The sequence below is a fragment of the Triticum aestivum genome, chromosome 3D, assembly GCF_018294505.1.
Source record: "Triticum aestivum cultivar Chinese Spring chromosome 3D, IWGSC CS RefSeq v2.1, whole genome shotgun sequence".
Taxonomy (NCBI): domain Eukaryota; kingdom Viridiplantae; phylum Streptophyta; class Magnoliopsida; order Poales; family Poaceae; genus Triticum; species Triticum aestivum.
In genome coordinates, this window is record NC_057802.1 from 32,185,499 (window position 1) to 32,199,584 (window position 14,086).

The 14,086-nt window shown below is 46.4% G+C and overlaps 1 long non-coding RNA gene and 1 pseudogene across 1 annotated transcript; one reads left to right on the forward strand and one right to left on the reverse strand.

Moving 5' to 3' along the window:
• Positions 1-1,965: 1,965 nt before the first annotated feature.
• LOC123073953 (trypsin inhibitor CMe-like) lies at positions 1,966-2,509 on the forward strand (annotated as a pseudogene).
• Positions 2,510-5,154: 2,645 nt separating this feature from the next.
• On the reverse strand, positions 5,155-8,619 carry LOC123077132 (uncharacterized). The gene is made up of 4 exons (XR_006436438.1): positions 7,589-8,619; positions 7,227-7,513; positions 7,020-7,085; positions 5,155-6,432 (listed from the first exon to the last, which is right to left on the reverse strand). It is a non-coding gene; the product is annotated as an uncharacterized lncRNA (long non-coding RNA).
• Between the last annotated feature and the right edge of the window lie 5,467 nt (positions 8,620-14,086).

The window sequence follows — 14,086 nt, forward strand, 5'->3', positions numbered from 1 at the left end:
GTTGGGCCGTCGAATACCCGCGTACCAAATGGGCCCTCGCGGTTCTGCGGGGTTTCTGGGCCACGCGAGGAAATTGCCTTCAAAAACCCCTCGATCCTCTCCTACCAAACGAGGCCTAAATGTTAAGACGGTCCTTATTTAATGCTATAATCTTATATATGATGACATTAAGGGACAGTTTCCACGCCTTGCTCCTTCTTTTCATTCGGTTTTAGACTATTAGGTACTTTCCAGTAATCAATTTGCAAGTCGAACAATATGTGTCACAAATTGTTCCCCATTAAACGAGGTGAATGCATTAAAACCATTCCGCCCAGCCCCCTTTCACTCCTTCCCGATCAACCCGCTCCTTCCCGGTCAATGTGTGCACTAGAAGGCATCGTTTGCCAGGCATGGGACTAACTCGCCCGCTGCAATGTCGGGCCAAGGGCAAGTCCCTCCGGCCGCATGTGACCTAGGTCGCCTAGCACCATCAGCGATGGTGGCGAAGAGAAGTGACAACATGGATGGATCGTTGGGGGCATGTGAAGATTATTTCTCCTGTTGCAACGCACGGACATTTTTACTAGCAATACACACACACAAAAGAAACACAAACGGCCGGCGAGACGGTAAGAGTGATGGAAACGAAAGGAGACGACGGCCACCTGGATCTGGATGTTCTCGTGGTATCTCCATGGCAACTACGGTGTGGGGTTCTTGCGGCCTGAGGATTGAGGAAGAGGACAACTGAGTGGTCGACGCAGTGTTTTCTAAGTGAGGCGTGAAGAGCATATATACTAGAGGGGAGGTGGGGGTATGGTAATTACGCCCGCTGCTCCGTCTTCCCATGCGTTTAATTACTACTCCTACTCGTCGGTTAATTAAGAGCTTCCATCAATTTTGCTGTTGACACACGAACGGAAGACAAATCAGCACTGGTACACGCACGATGGCTTCAGTACCGAATCTACTTCCCCATACGATCTTGCCAATCCGATTTTTGTACGATGGTTAGATGCTTAAAATAACGGCTGTGATTATGTGTCGTACCAAAATCATATGATTACATCGTATGTATGTATATATAGCAGCAGGTATCTTCGCGATATTAATATATTCTCCCTTTAAAAAAATGTATATGGCAGCACTCATTGCGAGAGAAAAAAAAACTTGCAACGGGCACATACGAACTCCAGTCAGTAAAAAACAATGCATGGATGCTGGTAAATTTCTTTTCGGAATTACTCTGCATACGACACAGCATACCGTATGAAAATCGTATGCCAAACTATTGTATGTAGAGTAATTCCGTTTCTCGATTTTTTTTGTTTTCGGGGTGGATCTGAAATGACCAGTTTCTGAAAAATCTTGAAATTAAGGGTTTTTCCGCCCAAAAGAATTTAAATGGACTTCAAATTCGAAAAGAAAAACTGTGTATAAATATATAGAGATGCTAACCTACTGACTAACGTAACTCCCTCATGCTCGACTGGTCAGTTGGGCACACTCTTTCGCCAGGTCATGAGATTGGATCCTCTCGGCTGCAGACATGATCTCCACACCACACATACCCCAAATGAGAGTTTACACTAAGTGCTAGATTAAACTGCGAATAAACGTGGAAGAGAATGGCACATGAACCAGGGATGTAGCTCTTTGCCACGTAGTATGATAAGATAACTCATGACAAGTACACTCAGAAATGTAGGAACCCAGCGAATATGGTTATTCTTCCACTCAAACCCCAACTTTTGCATTCCTCTCCGAATTTTGTTAGCACAAAGCTCCAAATTCTGTTAGCACAAAAGGTTAACTAGCTACCCTTTCATCAAAAAAATTTCATGTCGCGGCACTCCAACAACTAACAGAAAGCACTTCGGTACTTACTATGCCAGCTGCTTGTCACTCTTCATCTCAGTATATATACACACGTGATACGCCTAGCTAGCTCCAACAACATCCCCTTTATCTGATCTGAAAAGAATGGCGTTCAAGCACCAGCTCATCCTCTGGGCCGCCGTCATGCTTGCCGTCGGGGGTCAGTGTGTTCCAGGGCAAGCATGCCACACAACCCTCTCGGAGCCTGCTACGCCTACGTGGGCAGTGAAATCTGCGGTGTAAAAGTCCCCGACTCTATACCGGGGACATGAAGAGTCGGTGCTGCAACGAGCTGTCGGCCATCCCGGCCTACTGCAGGTGCGAAGCGCTGCGTATCCTCATGGATGGGGTAGTAACTCCGCAGGGTGTGTTCAAGGGTGGCTACCTCAAGGACATGCATGCCCAACTGCCCAAGGGTGAGGCAAAGGAGCTACGCCACCCTCGTGGCCCCGCAGGAGTGTAACCTAGAGACCATCCATGGCAGCCCGTACTGCCCCACTCTGCAGGCCGGATATGGAGTGGTCTTTTAATTTATAACTAGCTCGATCATGAATGAGCATGCATGGTGCATCAATCGATGGACGAATGGCTTGTAGGCATCGTGATGTGCGTTAAATTTTAATAAAGAGCACCATCGTAATTTCAATCCTGTGATAAGATGTTTGACGATTAATCAACTACAAATTTGTATATTCCCGGCAAAAGAAAACTACAAATTTGTATTAGCTTCGGTCATCGGTGAAAAGTCAAACATGGTTTGTGTATGATGCTATGCTTCCTTTGTTTTTATGTGTGTGCTCACGCGTTTTGATTTCCTATGCTAAATGGGTCTCTGAAAGTACACGATCAAGTGAGAAAGATAGAGAAAGTGAAATTAATAGGGTCACATGGCTTTTGTTTCGCGAGTGATGTTCTCGACGCTTCCCTGTTGGGATTCTGGTATAGGCTTCTTTATAAATGTTGGTTGGTTGGACCTCACGAAGCTGCTCACATCTGTTACAACCGTTGGTACGAGCGCATGTGCTCGTACCAGACGCCGTCGTGCACTCTGGATTGACTGTTGCGCTTCCAAGTCCTTCCTTCGTTCTTCCATATGCCTTGTTTCCTTCTAGGTGATGATTTTCATCCATGTTTGGGCTCTTTTTCTTGGAAACAAATTAAACAAATGATTTCCCAATCTCCCGCATTTATTAGTTATAAGTGGCAATATTGGAGTGATTTTCTTAGAAATTCCAAGATTATCCGGTATAAACAACGGTGTGAGGAGCGTAAAAATATCACTCCTCATAACACCAAAATCTTGATCACGGATACTAGGATATCAACCATCATTGTCATCCGGATCATTGACATCAACTTCTCCATTCATGTCCTTGTAATCTCAAACCCTTGTGTGGATTCATACTTGTGTTACATTAATCATTCATCCTTCATTTCTATGAAGGACTCGATGATGTCTTGTGCCTCCATGTACAGAGCAGTTCCCTATTTCTCAGGGATATGGAGGAACCCCGGTATATGTATGAACTAAATGCTAATAAGATATTCGATCCATATTATATGATTGCTTTAATGTTCTTCATGATGTTGTGTGAATGTCGACCGTACAACATTCAACCATTGTGGACTTGAAGGACATTACTATTATTGTGGAGCGGTGATTTGAGGTACAACGGTGACATAAGCTACCTCTCTCTTGGCCAGACTTTTGATATGGGAATAACGGGGACCCATAAGCTTTGTGCCGCGTCCATAGAGAAACCCTTAATCATTGTCGCCCTCATCTCACCATGGGATCGATACTCTTAGTTTAAAATAGCTACAAGTAAACCCCATGCACTTGCGAGACACTAGTGATGCATCCAACTTGCTTGCTCATGAAGGCGCAAACATTTTAGAAAGCTCATCACTGCAATATATAAGCCATGCAATATATAAGCCAAATTCTATAACGTAAAGTCCCCCTAGTATATAAAACATGAAGATCGTGATTTTTTTATTACAATGCAATGATGCTACTATGAAGCACTTTACAATTCTTTTTACTAAGAATTGGTACTACTTTGAAGCACTTAGTGCATACTAAAAAGGATTATGGTGTTGCTCCCTCTCATCCTTTTTTGTGACACCTTCATGGTGCATTTTTTGTTTGATCTCTCTTTTTTCCTATCACTTTTTTTGGTACGTGCGACACCTTACATGAATGGTCAGTACACTTTTCAATTTACTCATAACTCAATGAATCAACATGATACAAAACTATATGAATGTCTCTGGTGCTGTATCAGGATGTGCAATGATGTAGCGTAAGATATATACTAGTGGTTGGGGCACGCCCGTGGCGTGCCTCTTGAGGCGTATATGTGCGCACTTGTATTGCTGATGTGCCTCATCACGTTCTATGTGGTCATTTTCATACGTTCACACACATTTGTCTTCTACTAATAGCAAACTAAGATTTGTTAGCATGAAGTTAAGGATTTTCTTCTCTACAAGATGGAAGTTTGCCTTAATAAACAAAAGCAAAGCTTTACTCAGCACCACAGAATAAAATAAACAATAAAATAAGATGATGACGTGAAATGAATCAACATTTGAGAAAGTATCTCCTGGAAACCACTCACTCTGTGGAAACATGGAAACTAAAACGTGGGCCGTTGGATTTGAAACTTGTGCTGTTGATCAAACCTTGTATTTTTACATACAACTGCCCGCAGGACTGGTTATTATTTTGCACAAATTCTCAGGGTGTTTCTATAAAATGCACGGAATGGGTTGGTGGAAGAAACAGCCCTCAGATCATAAATCCAACAGCCCATGTCTTGGTTTCCATGTTCCCACTGAAACTCAGGTTTCCAGGAGATACTTTCTCTCAACATTTTCCCTGCTATTCAAATCAAAAGAAAAAAAAACTTTATCAACATTGTATATGCCATCATTGCACATAGCAACAACTCCAGAATTCACACGACCCCCTTCAATTTGTTAAACACCTCTGCCGCCACCCACTTAGAATTATGTGCCCTTGCTACATAGCTATCATCATCAAATAGCAGCGATACAAGACCTATTGAGTCCCAGAAAAATTCCAAGACGATAAAAATGGCATACCGTATTGAGACGACAATATTAACTCAACCTAAAGTTGTTGACCCAAACCTTAAAAGAACACCTGAATCACCATGATGTTTCAGCCTCAAACGGGTGGTTTAATTGAGAGCAAAATATATCAAGCACAAAGGAATTAAGAAAGAATGTGCTCATCATAGTAATCATACAAGTATAATGGCACCAAATAGTCCAAATTTATGTATATTTATCTTGCCCAAATCATCATCCGTGGGTGTATGCAATTTTTTAGGGGAAGTAAATTACAGAATGGTCTATTGGTGTAAGATGAAGATAATGTCTTATCTATGCAAGAAACCAGTAGCTTTATAGGCAGCATGAGCAACGGCTGAAATCATGTAGAACCCCCAACAAAAATATCACTTCACACATAAATTATGTCAACTAATAGCCCTATTTCTTCACCATCAGGTTCATATAAGCAGAGAACATCATACTCTCAAGTCAGTGCTTGTGAAACTTAAATATTTCTACAATACCTGATTGGCAACATTAAGCTTCTGTGATCTCTGCACAAACCAAGTCTCTCTCGCAGATGAGTCACATCTTAATTAAACACATTCGGAAGAGATACAAGTACATATATCAGTGTAGAAACCAGTCTTCTCGATGCCCAGTTCGTCTCCATTATGCTATCTTCATTCTTCAGATCCTCCAGAAAAAACTATGTTTTCATATGCAGAAACCAGACCACTTAATCTCCTAGGAAATTAATCAATTATCACTGAAATACCATAAACACTTGCATTCCTTTGTAGTTTAGATGATGTGCGGGCTGGACAAAACCGGTATATCACAAAGGAACACATGAAAGAAAAAACAAATAACATAGTCAGAATTCTGCATCTATCTATAGATGAATCAATGGGAGGAACAGGAAGAAACTAAGGGAAAGGGGACTGCCAGGAAGCAGATTGGGCACTCGTCCAGGTTGGGCCTGGGGTCATCGGAGCCCGAGTGGCATGCGCGAGCTTGGCCTCTAGGATGAGCCGGCTTGGCTTCTTGAGGTCGATGTCCGGGTTCGGATAGAGCCCCTGCGAGGTCGTGTAGCACTCATCCACCACCATGTGCTGCCACCGACGAGAAGATGCAGGGGTGGTGCAAAAAAACATGGATTAAAAGCTTTTCTTCAGGCATCCCATTCTTTTTCTAAAGATCTTAATGTAAAATATGTATTTCCAGTGATTCTATTCTCAAATCAAAGGTGTAGCAAGGTTTCACAAACTCCTCCATCTCATAGAAATGGAGCTAAGCCACCGACGTCGTCCCTTCTCAAGCTGTCGCAGGAGCGAGAGAAAGAGAGACAAACCTGGGCATGTGAACGACAGCAGGGAGAGACTGGGGCGGCGCCTTTGGATCTCGGCTTTCTTGTCGTCGTTGCGGACAGCTTGGTTGGCGATCCAGTTATCTTGTTGTTACAATTCTTAACGTGTTTATACAGCCCTGATGTATGGAAGTTCAGTTGTATCATCTGATGTTTCTACTAATTTCATTGCATTGTTCAAAGTTACGTGCTTTATGAGGAAGTTTAACAAAAAGCATATGGAGGCAAGAGCAACAATCATATGGTCACGACAAAATCTTTAAGAGTATGCACATAATTCAGTGAGCAAAGATCAGTCTGCGTATGTATTCAACAACTGGACATGAAAGAAGCAATATAAAAAATGGAAGGAAAATGTGACAACTATTAAATCACTGAGTGCAGGAATATGGTTGCAGCCACATTCATCAAAAGCACGAAATCGTTCCTCAAATCCCTTGGGACAGGTAAAAGATTAAGTGCTTGATCACCCTCATTAGCTTGGTAAAGTGGAAGGATTGACCAAGAATAAGCTACTTCCAGAAAGACGTTGGCCCTTGCGTGTCTTGTCAATAAAAATGTGCACGGATTCATGATTTTTTTAGCATCCAAACAACCACATTATCAAATTACAATGGTAGAAGTGTTTAATGGCAGTTAGTGAATGTGAATACATGATTTATAATTTGCAGAAGCATGTAAATATATACTGAAGACAAAAACATACCTACACCATATGCTTCTTCAAACTTACAAATATCCAAGGATTCATGACCGACAGTGCAGCATCTAGCTGTGCAGGGAACAAATTGATTGGTAACTTAACCAAGGCTAGATCCTATTTTCTCAACCAAACATCAAGTAAACAGTAGCAGTCACTCATAAATTATTTGACTAAGATTTGTTCATGGTATCCCCTAGTCCAAGGTTGTACCTGATGTTGATGGGCATCAAATTTGGTTGCGTAGCTCCATGTATTTTTTTCATTGCCAGCATCGATGTGGACAACAGGTGCCGATGTCTCAATCTTGGCACACCAGCCCTAGGTGCCCATGGCAAAGAAGATGCCCGTGGCCTTGCCCGAGCGGCCCTGCTCTTGCCATCCCCCCGGCCGCCATCTGTTCTCTATCGGCAGCCTGCAGCAGCATCCTCGTCTCATCTTGTCTGAAGATGCAGGTGCAGTCTTCTTCTGTCCATCGTATATGTTACACCGGATACAATCTGCAAATGCAGGTATTGATTCATTCAAAGTGTGTGGGTTGCAAGAATATGAAACGACATACTTAGATGAGTTACCTGAGCTTTGACACTGTAGCAGACGGTGTATATGCCCCAATCCCTGGTGTAGTTTTGTTGTAGAGGTGGACCTTGCTGAACCGCAGGTGTGGGTGGATCGGCCGCATGTTGTCGAAGAAGCAATGGTGGATGGTCACCCTAACACACCAGTCACCGATTTGCATGGGGTCTTCTCTGACAAGCACCATGGATGTTAGCATCAAGTTATTTGTTTTCTTTTATAAAAGGGGTGAAAACTTTGGCCTAATTAACAAAAGCAAGTTTTACTGAGCAAGACAGAAAAATAAAATAAAATGATGACATGAAATGAATCAATATTTTCCATGCCATTCAGATCAAAAGAGAAAAACAAACAAACTTTACATAATACTTATTAGGATTATAAATAAAGCCCTCCCTAATGCTAGATAGAACCTTCTCCTGTTCATGACATTTAGCAGACCCCCAACTACTTGTAGTATGCAAGAATATGAACAACTTCATAGGCATTTGATCCATCACTTTCAGAACAATTAACAACTAAGAATAAACCACATCTGGTATCTGTGTGATCAGCGTATGTTACAAATTTTAGGGTGGTGAAAAGAGGGTTATCTAGGTGAATAAACGACGTCTATCTCATCCTGATGGAAAATTCCTTTGCAGACCCCATCGCCTCCGGGACACCAGCATAAAGATGTGCTTAAATGGTTGGAGTCCCGTGATGTCCAAGACAGTACAAGAAGATGAACACAAGGCCAAGATTCAGTGGTGATACCAGGTACAGTAAGTGAAGCTAGAGCAGCAGCAGCCTCATCGACACTTTCTGTTTACATGTAAATACCCAAAGATGATGGGCCAGAGAAGCGAAAGAATGTAAAGAAGGTAGTAGTGTACTATGTAATAAGAAGGATCAGAGAACCGGCGGCAATTGTGTGAGTACCTCGTGCAAGAACCAGAAGAAAATTCTGTGACCGACACCAGATGCAGCAAGATTCTTAGCTTCTTCCAATATTTCAGGTGCTTCCTAACCTTGTAATACTCTAATTCAATTATGGATGCGTGAGCCACAGTTTTAAAATCCAATCAGAGAAATAATAAGAGTGCAGTAGTAATTAGAAATTCTATACACTTTGCAAATTGGAAAGAGAGATACCGGAAGACCATAGGACAATAATCTTTCCAAAATAAATTGACAGAGCAGTGTGGAGGGGTATAGTGCGAGCCTTCACAAGGCTAGTACACTATTATCTGGACTCTAGGTCCAAAATCAATCGAACAAACTTCACACGAAGGTACAGGGGTGATATTAAAAAGATGGTCTGGTGGGTATAGGCATATACTTAGTAGGTGGTGTTGGAAAACATATCAAGAAAATGTGACAGTGACAAGCATCTGTGAACAATTGTTTTATTAACAAAATGGAAAATACAGAGATTGAATTATTAAGTGTTTGGTATGAATAACCAGTTGAAGAGGTAGGTTTAGGGTTTTGCGTGGGTGGCTAACATCCAGCCTCACGTCTCTTTATATAGATGATCATAATACAATTACATACGTATACAAATACGTGTACATGTACAATATGCTAGACCCTATTTTACATGCCCCCTCAATCTGAACTACATACAAGATTCAGATTGGTTCTAAAACGGTCTAGCATCTGTTGAGTAGCGGGTTTAGTAAATACATCCGCTAGCTGATCATCAGTTGAGATAAACCTGACTTCCAGTTGAGCAACAGCTACTCGTTCCCTCACAAAATGGAAATCAATCTCAATGTGTTTGGTCCGAGCATCAAACACTGGATTCGCCGTCAGGTAAGTTGCCCCTAAGTTATCACACCACAATATGGGTGTGCGCTGCCGTGTGACTCCAAGTTCTGTGAGAACTATGTCTATCCAAATGGCTTCAGCCACGCCATTGGCCAATGCCTTATACTCTGCCTCGGTGCTAGACCTCGAGACCGTAGGCTGCTTCTTGGAACTCCAAGATATAAGATTGGGTCCAACAAATATAGCAAAGCCACCAGTAGAACGCCTGTCATCAACACAGCCTGTCCAGTCTGCATCGGTGAATATACTGACTCCAGTAAATCTGGACTTACGAATCCATAGTCCCGTGTCTAGCGTACCTTTGACATACCTCAGAATACGCTTAACTACTTCCCAATGAACCTCCGTAGGCTGGGACAGGAACTGGCACACTTTGTTCATGGCAAAGGAGATATCTGGACGAGTGAGCGTCAGATACTGAAGTGCTCCAACTACACTGCGATACCTGAAAGAGTCGTCAGTACTCAGCAATGCACCACTGTGACGCGAAAGGCTCTCGGATGTAGCAAGTGGCGTGGAAGTGGACTTGCAGTTCTCCATGTTGACGCGATGAAGGAGATCAAGTGCATACTTCTTCTGCGTCAATGTCATGCCCCCTGAATGAAAGGACGCTTCCAAACCAAGGAAGTACTCCAACCGGCCCAAGTCTTTGATGAGAAAACTCGCAGACAAGGACTGCACAAGGCGATCCACCACAGTAGGTGTAGAACCAGCAATCACAATATCATCAACATACACCAGCATGTATATCTGAATAGCACCATGTGAAAAGATGAACATGGACGCATCTGCCTTGGAGGGAACAAAACCAAGCTGTGAGAGCCGCTGACTCAACCGAGCATACCAGGCACGCGGCGACTGTTTGAGCCCGTAGATGGACCTCTGGAGTTTGCAGATATGAGAGGGATAACGAGCATCCTCAAAACCAGGGGGCTGCTGCATGTAGACATCTTCGGCCAGAAAACCGTGGAGAAAAGCATTGCTCACATCAATCTGTCGAAGACTCCACCCGCGGGAGACAGCGAGAGAGAGGACCAGACGAGCCGTGGCAGGCTTCACCACGGGGCTGAAAGTATCTCCATAATCGATCCCTTGCTGTTGAGTAAAACCACGAGCAACAAGGCGAGCTTTGTGCTTGTCAACAGAACCATCCGGACGATGCTTGGTCTTAAAGATCCACTTGCAGCTCACAACATTAACACCAGGAGGCCGAGGCACCAACACCCATGTGTTCGTGTGACAAAGGGCAGCAAATTCTGCAGACATGGCGGCACACCAGGCCTGTTCACCAAGAGCATCACGATGAGAAGTGGGTGCGACAAAGAATGCACGCCGGCGAGTGTCATACCGCACCGTGCCATCTGTGTATGTCTTGGCCTTATGCGTATGATCGCGGTGACGAGTGACCATAGTGTGTCCGGGAGCTGCATCGTCGGTAGATGGTGGCGGCGACCACGGAGACCCGACCAGTGGTGTCGCGGCTGAACCATTTCCAGCAACAGGCGACACGGGCCGGGGAGACGCGTCGGGCTGGGCCGAACCAGGCGACGAGGGGGAGCCAGGCGGGGACGGCAGCCCAGGGACGCGGCTGGCGACTCGGCGATGCCCGACGCAGGCGAGGCGGGCTGGGCCGACCCAAGCGAGACGGGGGACGGAGCGGGCGACCCAGTCGGGCCCGCGGTCATGCCAGCAGGCGAGGCCGACGAGGCAGCCTCGGGAGACGGGGCATGCACGTCAAGGCCATGCACGTCGATCACGCCGACGGATGCAGGTGCGACGATGGTTTCCTGGGAAGAAATTAGAGCAGCATCTACAGAAAACAAGTCGGGTGACAAATATGACAGGTCGTATTTCCGCACATGGACATCCGAAACCGGTTCTTTGGATGGAAGAGTGAGGGCGTGCTCAATAGAAGCAATATCAACCGAGACACCCGGGCTGGAGTAAGGGAAAACTGACTCGTCAAAAACAACATCACGAGAAATGTAGATCCTACCCGAGGTGTGATCAAGACACTTATAGCCCTTATGCAGAGGACTATAACCAAGGAAAACACACATCTTGGAGCGGAACTCCAGCTTGTGAGCATTATACTTGCGGAGACTAGGCCAGCAAGCACACCCAAAAATCCTAAGAGAGGAATAATTGGGTTGAACATGAAATAGACGGAACAGGGGCGTGTCCTTGTTGAGAACCAGAGTGGGCATACGGTTGATGATATAACATGCCGTAAGAAAGGCCTCATCCCAAAACTGGAGTGGGAGAGACGAATGCGCCAGTAAGGCGAGGCCGGTCTCGACCAAATGACGGTGTTTGCGCTCGGCAATACTGTTCTGCTGAGACGTATGTGGATACGACACACGATGGGAGATGCCTGTGCGTTGAAAGTAGCGATGAAGCTTGTGGTATTCACCACCCCAGTCGGACTGAACGGCCTTGATTTTGCAATCCAAAAGGCGTTCGACATGAGCCTGAAAGTTATAAAAGACTTGCTCAACATCAGACTTATGTTTATGCAAATAAATCCAAGTGAAGCGCGTGTAGTCATCAACAAAACTAACATAATACTTGTACCCCCCCCCCCCCCCCCCGAAGACACAATAGCGGGACCCCAAACATCTGAATGAATTAATTCAAGAGGTACAGTAGTGACATGATAAGACGTAGAATACGGTAGTTGATGACTCTTAGCACGTTGACATGCATCACACACTAATGGTGAATTATTTGAACTAGAACAAGGAAGGTCATGGCTCCGAACAATGGAGGTGACCACATTATTGGTAGGGTGACCTAGACGTTGATGCCACTGCGAGGACGAAACGCGGACACTGGATGAAGCATGGCGAGATGACGAGGACGATGCACGAGCAAAGGGAATCGGGTAGACCGCCCCCCCCCCCCCCCCCGCGACTGCTACCTTGAAGAATGACGCGCCTGGTTGCTTTGTCCTCAACAAAGAAAAGACGACGGTGAAACTCAATAAACACGTCATTATCACAAACAAGACGGTAGACAGAAAGGAGATGCTCTCTGATGTGTGGAACATGAAGGATGTTGCGCAGTTTAAGAGATGAACCGGGTAAACGGGAATGACCAATGTGTGAAATAGACAAACCTGCACCATTGGCCACCTGAACCTGGTCCTTGCCATCATAGCGCTCGTGAACCTGGAGGCGTTCCAGATCACTCGTCAGGTGATCCGTAGCCCCGGTGTCCAGTACCCAAGGATAGTCGACAGTGTTGGTGGAGCGAGTGTTGTGGTCCTGGTCATAGCGCTTGCGACAATCATCGGCCTCATGCCCCCAGTTTTTGCAAATTTTACACCGGGGGCGCCAGCGATTGTTGCGACGGCCACCACCACTGTTTTTGCTGCTGTTACCCCCGCCACTTTGCCGACCATTGCCGGCGTAGGAGGGGTTGCGGTCGCGGCCACCGTTGGGGCCGCTGTTGCCGCCTTGGCGACCGTGCCCGGGCTGGCCGTTGCCATCGGCCGAGCGACCCCCACCCTGGGAGGGGTAGGGCTCCGAGTAGGGAGCACGTCCACCCTGGCCGTAGGAGCCCGAGCGAGTCACGGCGTTGGTGGAGGGAGTCCACCCCTCCGACGCACTCTGCTGAGCCTGCAACGCTTCGAACGACAAGACAAGCGAGTAGAAGCTGGAGTAGGGCATAGGTGTGTTACTCACACCCAGGGAGGCGGCGATGGAGTTGTAGGCGGAGCCGAGTCCGGTGAGGATGTGATTAATGAGCTCATCATCACGAATCGGAGAGCCGGCGGCAGCCATGGTGTCGGCGAGGGCCTTCATCTTGTGCATGTACTCAGCCGTGGACATCTCCTCCTTCCGCAGCGTCTGGAGTTGACGCCGGATGTGACGGACGTTGGCGCGATTCTGCGCGCCGTACATGGCACCGACGGCCGTCCATACCGCCTGCACCGTCTCGCAGCTGATGAGCTGACAGGCGATATCCTCCTCCATGGAGGTAAGGAGAAGGCCCTTGACCTTCTGATCCTGAGTCCACCAATGATGGTACGCCGGATTAGCGGCGGTCGTCGTAGCATCGCCAGTCCCGACGGCGATGGTCTTGTCGGGGGGCGTCGTGGTGTCGTCCAGGTAGCCATGGAGGTTGGCGCTGGCTAAGACGGTGCCGGTGATGCCTCCCCACAGCATGAAGTTGTGGCGGCCAAGGTGAACGGAGATTGCCGGAACGGCGAGGGCGGCGGGAACGGTGGCAGCCACGGGCGAGGTGATGGTGCCGACGCTGTTGGAGAGCGAAAGGGCGGTGGACGACATCGCGGCAGCGTGGAGGAGGACAGCGCGCGGCGGTAGAGAAGAAACTCGCGGCGGCGGCGACGGCGGATGGATCGGGCAGCGCGTAGTGTTCATGCGGCGGCCCTGTGGCTAGCTAGCAAGCAGCTGGATGGATCCTGCGTATACGCGTAGCTAGCTAGCAAGCAGTGGCGGCGACGCGGAAGATGGGACGGGCGGCGGCGCGAGGGACGTGCGGCGGCGGCCCGACCTGGCTAATACCAGGTTGAAGAGGTAGGTTTAGGGTTTTGCGTGGGTGGCTAACATCCAGCCTCACGTCTCTTTATATAGATGATCATAATACAATTATATACGTATACAAATACGTGTACATGTACAATATGCTAGACCCTATTTTACATAACCATCCGTGTAAGC